Source organism: Ambystoma mexicanum, chromosome 10, assembly GCF_040938575.1.
Source record: "Ambystoma mexicanum isolate Mex_15411 chromosome 10, UKY_AmexF1_1, whole genome shotgun sequence".
NCBI classification, from domain to species: domain Eukaryota; kingdom Metazoa; phylum Chordata; class Amphibia; order Caudata; family Ambystomatidae; genus Ambystoma; species Ambystoma mexicanum.
The window spans coordinates 1,466,406,647-1,466,414,996 of record NC_090932.1 but is presented as its reverse complement, the minus strand read 5'-3'; positions in this window follow the sequence as shown (position 1 = coordinate 1,466,414,996).

Sequence of the window (8,350 nt, the reverse complement as noted above, 5' to 3'; positions counted from 1 at the left end):
GACTGGTGCCTTTGCTGTAGGGTGCCCAAGGAGCGAGCAGTTTCAGTGTCTGTTTTGACTGCAGGGCCTCATCCACCTTTTTTCCAGATCCCTCAACAACTTTGGACTGGACATCAGGTGTAAAGTCTGTGGACCATGTCTTTGTAGAACCGCTCCATTCTCTAGCTGATGAAAAGCAGTATCTACGATGTCCATTGAGACCGTGATGGCTTGATATGATGCCAGTTAACCCTCATGGAAGATGTCCATGGCCTCTGTTATATCCACCTTGCGTCACGTTGCGCGGTGACGCAAGGCGTCCTAATAAAGGCCCGCCCCCGCTCTGCGGAGGCAGTTCCGGGGCAGGGCAGCACCACAGAAGGGTCTGTGTCAATTACTGCTCCTCCCGGAGCTGCACAGCGAGGCCTGCATACCCGGGCCTATTCTCCCTGCTTCCCGCCGACGCCTCGGCCGGAGTCAGGGATCCAACACTGGCGACGAGGAAGCGAACACAACAGCACGTGCGACGCTGCTGCCCAGCATTTGAAGACCCTGATTAGGGCGACATTTGCCTTCAACAAATCCCTACCGCACTGCCATACAAATCCAGGAAGAATCCACGCCACGCAGTGGGAGTCTTGGATGGGGAGAAGGAGCAACACCACCCCCATCACGTGGGCACACGCAAAGGAGGCCAAGGACACTCCCAGGAGGGCCCCAAGGTGAGAGAACGGTTGCCACATGTGCGCACTGACTTTCAACATGGCGTCAGGCACATCCACCCCCAGGCCCGGCACGCCGTCCAGGATGGCCGCGAATTTATCACCGTCTACGCGGCAGGCCTGCCCGCATGGTGTCTCACCCATTGCACTCTATCCTTTTGACCCATACACTGACCCGTCATCGGTTGGCCCACAATGGCAGTTTTGGTTACAGAAGCTCGAGATGGCAATGGAATGCAAAGACATTACCACATTGAGGAAAATGAGATCGCACCTACTACTGAATGTGGGGGATGAAGTATTACGCATCTTCAATTCGCTGGTAATCACGGATGGCCTTGACATCTACCAGCAAACGAAGGACGCCCCGACGGCCCATTTCATGCCCCAGCTCAATCCAGATTATGAGACATTTATATTCTGCACAACCATCCAGATGGAAGAGGAAACGCTGGATGCTTACCACACCAGACTCCAGAAGCTCGCAATCTCATGTGAATTCACAGAAATAGAGAAGGAGATCCGCCGCCAACTCATAAACGGGATTCAATCGGAAAAATTGAGGAGGATGGTGCTGAGCGAGAAGGGGATATCCCTGACACGAATCCTTGAACTGGGGGCGCCAGAGGGAACTGGCTCACGCCAGGGCGGCACACATGGGCACGACCCTACAGAAACTACAGCCGGCCCTCACATCGGCAACTGTGGCCCAGATCACGAATCGCCAATTCACGAAAGAAGAGGCGAGTGGATACAACACGCACCCCAAATGGCAACACCGGACCCTGGGATCCATGGAATGTGGGTGGTGCGGTGGGCCTCACCACGGACAACGCAACTGCCCGGCTTAAGGAACCACATGCGGCGCATGTGACAGAAAAGACCACTACACCAAGGTATGCAGGTCATCAGAAGCGCCACAGCAACCACCGCAGGCATCCCAGGACAAGAGCGCAGGAAAGAAAAAGAAACAGGCCAGCGCCTGACGCATTGAAACCACAAATTCCCCCACAGAGGAAGAAGAGGATGACGCAGCATACATCCAACAGGAAGCTGCAAATGTACATTGGAAGAAAGGAAAGAAAGTTTACCTGATTTCAGCCCTCAACTACGGAAACACTGCACCCAAGAGGAAGCTGAGAAGACGTAAATGGCAGGTAGCGATCCAGGGCCCGAACGTACTAATGACCATAGACACAGGGGCATCCGTGAATGTCATGCCACTGACGACATTCAGGAAAATACAGCCCCAACCGGCCCTTAAAGCAATGGACACATTACTATTCGCATATGGGTGCAAGACCCCACTGCCCATAATAGGCAGATTCCGAACCAACATCAGCCAAGGGGAGAGATCATTGCAGTCAAAGATCTACGTAGTGAACGCAGGCATCAAATGCCTCCTGAGTGGAGACGCAGCAGAGGACCTGGGGCTGATAAGCTTAATTTGTGAAGTGACCGACGCACAAGAAGTCGACAACGTTCTAGAGAGATACCCAAACCTCCTCAAGGGAATCGGAAGCCTAAAAGGAAAGTTATTCAGGCTACACATTGATGAGTCAGTCCAACGGAGAGCAATGCGACACAGAAGGACGCCGTTCCACATACGTAGCCAAGTGGAAAAGGAACTAAGGGCACTGGAAAAAGCGGGCATCATCGAGGAAGTAACTGGGCCCACTCCATGGGTCTCTCCCATGGTTGTCACCAAGAAGCCCAAACAACCAGGGAAGGTCAGAAAATGCATATACATGCGCCTCCCCAATGTAGCAATAAAACGCGAGCACCACATCACCCCGACCCTCGACGAAATCGTGGCAGACCTCACTGGATCCAAAATATAAACAAAGGTCGTCCTGAACGCCGGATATCACCAGCTGAAACTACACCGGGACTCCCGGTACATCACGACACTCTCAACTCACATCGGCCTACGCAGGTACAAGCGCCTGAGTTTTGGAATCTCCTCGGCAGCTGAGGTCTTCCAACAAACCATACAGGAGGTGATCCACGGCATCCCGGGAGTCTTGAACGTCAGCAATGACATTCTAATACATGCAGGCGACAAAGAAGAACATATGCGAAGACTCCACATGCTACTCAGCAGGTTAGAGGGTGCGGGGCTGACGATACGCAAAGAAAAATGTGAGTTCCTGAAGGAAGAGATCTCGTTCTTTGGGTACACGTTCAATTGCACAGGCATCTTGGCGGACCCCCAAAAAGTGGCAGACATCAAAGCTGCCACCCCCCCCACAACACCGACAGAAGTACGCAGTTTTCTATGAATGGCCACCTACTGTGGAAGGTTCATCCCAAACTTGGCCACACTTTCAGACCTCTTCGTGAACTCACAAAAGCCAGCAAGAAGTGGGAGTGGGGGCCCACATTCCAAGGGGCATTCGAGGGCATCAAGCCATCACTATCGGCAGACACCACCATGGCCTACTACGACGTTGCACTACCAACCGAGCTGTATGTGGACGCCAGCCCCGTGGGTCTGGGGGCCATTCTCATATAGGTGGCAAAAACGGGAGAGTCGATGCCGATTGCCTATGCATCCAGAGCACTAACACCGACGGAGCAACAATACACCCACATCAAAAAAGAGGCAATAGCTGTACTATGGGGCTGCCGCCACTTCCATTTGTACCTGTACGGCTGGAAATTCAAAACCTACACAGATCACAAACCACTGCTCCCAGTCTTCACGGGCACCTCATCTCACCCCCCCTGCCAGGATTGCCAAGTGGCTGCTACATCTCTAACAATATGATTTCGAACTGACATATCAGCCAGGCAGTAGCAACCCGCAGACTTCCTGTCAAGGCACCCAAGAGCGGCAACACCGAGGGAAATACACGTGGCGGAAGAGACAGAAGAGCACATCTGCCAGGTGATACACACCATGAAGCCACAAGCAATCAGACTGGAAGACAAAGTAGAGGCCACGCAAAGTGACCCATGCTGCAACCTGGTGAAGGACATGATCATCTCCGGGGAATGGAAGTCGTTCTAACGGAACATCCACAATAGAACAGCGGAAGCCAAAGAATTCCTCACCGGAATCTTTGCAGTCCGGCAGGACCTTTCCATCACGGAAGAAGGGCTCATCCTACGAGGAACCCGAATCATCATCCCTCCAAGCCTCCAGGACAAAATAGTGGCGTTGGCACAGGAAGGACACCAGGGGATTGTAAGGACAAAAGCCTGGATAAGGGACCGCGTGTGGTTCCCCCAAATCGATGGACAAGTTGAGCGGTTAGTCAGCATCTGCCTCCCATGCCAAATAACAGGGCCTCCGCCCAATCCAGACCCCATTCAATCGGCAGTGCGAGGGTCCGCAAGATGGGACACCATAAGCATAGACTTCTGCAAAATACAGGAAGGCACCCACCTGCTGGTGGCGATTGATGACCACTCCAGGTACCCGGAGGTCGAGATCGTCAATTCCACGGCAGCGGAGCCGGTCATACCTGCAATCGAGAAAATGTTTGCGACACATGGACTACCAAGGAAAATCAGGAGCGACAATGGCCCACCTTTCCAAGGAGAAGAGTTCAGAAAATACCTCATGGAACTCAACATCCGCTACCACCACATAATGCAAAGATGGCCGCAGGCAAACGGCGACGTGGAACGCTTCATGCGGACAATAAACAAGGTATAACGTCTGTCGCGCGTCAACGCTAGCCCATGGCAGGTGGACTTATACCGTTTCCTACGGAATTACAGAGTCACACCCCACAGCACAACGGGAATACCGCCGGCAGACCTAATGTACGGCACTATCATTAACTCCTCTATACCGCACCATCCGAGCAGGAGCATAGACACGTTTGACCAGGAGCGCACCGAAACAAGAAGAACAGAGGCGAACGCTCACATGAGCAACAAAAGGAATGCCAGGCAGTCCGACCACAGAGTCGGTGATCAAGTGGTCATGGTGAGGAACCCCTCCAAATCCAAACTAGACACCCGATATGACGCTGCCCCATGGACAAAAAGCAAACGGCATGGCACCATGATAACTACCAAAAAGGGGCAAAGACAAGTTACGAGAAATGCGTCATGGTTAAAGGCAGTGCCAAAGAATCTATGGACAGACGGCGAATGTCCCCCGGAGGAAAAAGAGGATCCGCCGAGGGATGAGGGACATGAAGATCCAGAAACTGGAGAGAGCGTGGACAACGGAACAGAGGAACTACCGAGTGAACCAGAACTGGGTGAGCAGGACAACAAAGGTGAGCAACCCAAGGGGAGACGGGGGGTTGTACCCAGGGGTGGAAGATATGGTCTAAGAACTATGACCCGGACTCCAGCCAGACATACAGACCATGAGTGGCAGAGAACCCCAGTTGAGAGACTAAATGAAAAGGGGGCAAGCCCGGTTGGCTGAGAAATGTTTTAATGATATTGTTCAGTTTAAAATAAAGGAGGAATGTTATATCCGCCTTGCGTCCCGTTGCGCGGTGACGCAAGGCGTCCTAATAAAGGCCCCGCCCCCGCTCCGCGGAGGCAGTTCCAGGGCAGGACAGCACCACAGAAGGGTCCGTGTCAATTACTGCTCCTCCCGGAGCTGCGCAGCGAGGCCTGCATACCCGGGCCTATTCTCCCTGCTTCCCGCCGACGCCTCGGCCGGAGTCAAGGATCCAACAGCCTTCTGTTTCTTGTCCTCTGGAAGAAACTCTAGCAGGGGACCCATTTTGTAACAGAGTTCACCTTCGTAGCATGCCATATGGTCATTGCATTTGCTGCCTTACCGTGGCTGCGGTTGTAATAACCTTGCCTTTCTTGTCCGGAGGGACAGAGCACGAGGTTGATGGGTTAGCCAGACCTTTTCCTGGACGCTGCAGAGACAACAGAGTCTGGCGTGGGTTGGGTGCAGAGGCAGGCAGCAGCACTCTCCAAGGCCCAGTACTTTTAGTCGAACCAGTCCTTTATAGCCTGGGCAGTAGCAGGATGTGCCATGGTGACTAGGCCATTTTCCCAGACATCGTCTAACAGCAGGATGGACATTGCAGATTTCCTGCGCTGCTCTCTGTGCTGATACAGCACACTATCTTTTTGCAGCTCCTCTGGGGCAAGAGTGTACATCTTGGCCGCTCTGGATAGGAAAGGCCCCCACCTCATCTGGGGGTGAGTCCCTGAGCAAAAATGTCACCTGACTCCCCATCACCTGTGACAAAATCATCAAATTCATCCAAGTGCAACGAATGCGTGTCAACTACGTCGTCCAATTGGTCATGATCAGTGCCAGTCCCAGTGAACAACAGCCTTTGCGGTACTGGCATTTGTCCAACCCTTCTGGGGGGGGGGGGATGTCATCCACCTCCCCGGAGGGCCCAGGTACATCTATATGAGGACCCCTATGAGCCATTGAAACCGGGGCTGGGGCAGGCAGCCATTGTTGTAAGGTTGCCACCATTGTGGTCAGGGTAGATAAAATTACCAGCGACATATTTCTTTCTGGATGCAGTACTGGAGCCGGCTGTATTACAGGCAAACTGCCCTGTGCCTGGGATGAATGCAGAAGAGGTAAAGGTGGAAATATGATCAGGCTTGCCTCACCAGCAGTGAATTTGATTGCCTTCTGGAGGCAATGTTAGGTGGGGTGGCGACAAAGGTGGTGATTATCATGGTCTCCTTCTCTGGCTCCTCCGCACCCTCTGATAGGGAAGGACTTGGATCTGATACAATACCACCTCCTGGTAACACAGCCACCCCAAGGTTAGGGTATGAAGTCTGTAGACGAGCTGTTAAAGTGGATACTATGCTGGTATGGGTGTCAGTGACATTCGTCACAATGGCAGTGGTAACCACCCGATCAAAAGGAGGACTTTTCCTGTGGACGAGGTCGTTATCAAGGGAGTAGTAGCCATGGACGTAGATGCTGTCAACAAGGTTTTCGATGATGCAGTAGAAGTCATGGTCATCAACAGTTTTGTAGACATAGTAGTTCTAGTCATGGCTGATTGCAGCTTCGTTGACGAGATGCTGATGGACAGCATTGACGGCTTTGGGGTGGATGACCTGGAGGAAGGCTTGGTCGACGAAGATGATGATTATGTACTTGCCTCTGATCTCGACGATGGGCCAGCTTTTAACGCTGAAGGCGAAGAGTGGCCCCCAGATTTGGACGTGGACTTGGACAATATTGCATCCTTGGGTTAATGAAAATGGGCTTGGTCTTCCCTTACCTTTTGACACCTCATGAGCACTGATCTTTGGTGAAGAACGGTCCTTGTGCAAGGACCTTGGTTCATCGCTTTCGGTTTCCTTGTGTTATCTTTTGTTAGTGGCCTGGACCTCGTGCGACCTGAACATCTTACCAGAGGTGGTTCGCTGTGCTATCCTGCCATAACGAAGCATGACTTCCGTACTGAAGCAGAGTTGGAGGCCCTGCTGGTGTCCATGAGCCACGTGACAAAACGATCTTTCAGCATATTGTTTGAAAACGACTGGCAAATTTCGCAGTCTTTGATAACATGGTGTGGATGAAGACAGTAGAGGCAGTCGTCGTCGTGATGCTCCACATAGACGTTCTTCTTTCCACAGCAGGCACAGGCCTTGAACAGGCTCTTCCTCGTGGATTCAGCCACCATGAGGTAGGCCAACTGCGCAGATGAACTTTGTCAAAGATTACCGGTGGTGGGAACGGTGTATGGAGCTCGTACTGTTGCTGCTAACGTGGTCGTCAAGTGGACGTCGAAATATATTTTCCGTACGTGAACATTTAAGTTTCAAATCATAGAAATGTTGTAGAGATGATTTTTGAGGGCTCCTTACTTTAACGTTCAGAACAAATCTGAAGATGGCCGACAGGGGAGGATCTAGAGGAGGTGTTCCTTTTGCCTGTGGGCACTATGACCCAAAATGACTCTAATAGAGCACAAAAGTGACTGATAGTTTTCAGTTTAAGTGTAAACTGCTCTATGTTACCTAAGATTCCCAGCCTGACAACAGGGAATATTCACAGCATGTAAATCTATGAAAGCTCCAATGCTGGAGAAACCCCAAAACTGGAGGATATCTTCATCACACCAGTACCGGGAGGTGATGCCAGACCACATACCTTACAGGACAGTTCCCCTTTTGCTCACATTGGTTTCTTTGCGGTACTTTACAAAGTCCTCTACCCTCTTCGATACCAGCCCCAGCTGTGAAATGGAAAGAAGGCAATTCTAGAGACTCCGGGTGAATCCCCTCAAACAGGGGCCAAGTACTCACCAGATGGTGGTTGCTCAGACACTAGACACAGGTATGGTGAGGGTCTGCCGCAGATAACTGCAGATAACTGCTTCCTACAGAGGTTGTATTGCTCAGAGCCAGTAACATACGGCATTCAGCAGAGGGAGGCAAATGCGTATGTTGGATAAAATATGTAGTTAGAAAAAAAAGTGACAAGGAGTGACAAAGCCAGCAACACCTCAAAAAGGGAGACGACACTAAACAATAGCTAAACTTACCCACATTTTGGGCAGAAAAAAAACTAGAACGGAGGGTGGAATTTGGTTGACACATGGGTAGGGAGACAGGGCTAATATATGAAAGGATACACATGCAGAAAATAATTACTTGTCCGCAAATTAAACTTACTAATGTGGCAGCATTCTTTGTTGGAGAGCTTTCTCAAGTCTGCAAATGCAAATTGT